The sequence below is a fragment of the Octodon degus genome, unplaced genomic scaffold, assembly GCF_000260255.1.
Source record: "Octodon degus isolate 3935 unplaced genomic scaffold, OctDeg1.0 scaffold00056, whole genome shotgun sequence".
NCBI lineage: Eukaryota > Metazoa > Chordata > Mammalia > Rodentia > Octodontidae > Octodon > Octodon degus.
Genome location: NW_004524632.1, coordinates 12,625,454 through 12,626,359, shown reverse-complemented (window position 1 = coordinate 12,626,359; position 906 = coordinate 12,625,454).

Sequence of the window (906 nt, the reverse complement as noted above, 5' to 3'; positions counted from 1 at the left end):
AAAAAAAAAAAAAACAGGTTCCAATCTGAACACCTGTGACTCCATGAGGTCCCTAAGAACGCAGTGGGGTGTGCAGCAGGGCACTCAGTCTGCCGCTCCCTCTTCCCACTGCAGAGCAGAGACCAAGCTCTATGCAGACACTGTGCTGCAGCCCACTGGTGACACCTGAAAAACTGGACAGGGCCAGTGATCCAAGACACGCTGGGCCCCATATGGGGAGCCTGATCTAAAGGAGACAACCAGGAGTTCCCACAGTGGCTCGCCCTACAGGGAGAACTACAGACAAGGGCAGCCTTCAGGTGGGAGGCTCCTAGAGGTGGGAGACAGAGGCAGGATACCCCATCTGTCCTGACCAGAGGACAGACAGCATAAAGCACCTGATGATGTGGCTGTGCTGTAGGAAGAAGCACAGGTGCTCCAAGGGCTTGCTGGGGCTGACTGCCCCTGGGACCCAGGATGCCTCTGCCAAAGCACTTTCCTTGGAGACCGTAATAATACCTGTGCCACAGCTCAGAGGAGGAGAGGTTGAGTGTGGCCCACATTTTCTGAAGTTTCAGCCCGTAGTATGTGCGCTTCTGGTTGGGGCATCAAGGCAGGAGGGCATAGGGGAGCAGAACTGCTTAACTCTTGACAGCTGGCAGGCAGAGCACAGAAGAGCACCGAAGGAGAAGCCTACAAAGCCCCTGTGACCCCCAGCTGGGCCCACCTCTGGCAGCACATTCAGTGGTAGACGGCTGCGCCTAGCACAGTACCATGAAGAGTGAGGCAGAGGGATTCCTTCCACTGTCCGTGTCCTCGTCTCCTTTGCCTCTTGAACCCCTAATGACCTGATCTGTCTCTCTGTGTCTGATGTTTCATTTGGGAAATGTTCCATGGGTGGACTCACAGTGGGCACAAGCCTCTTGT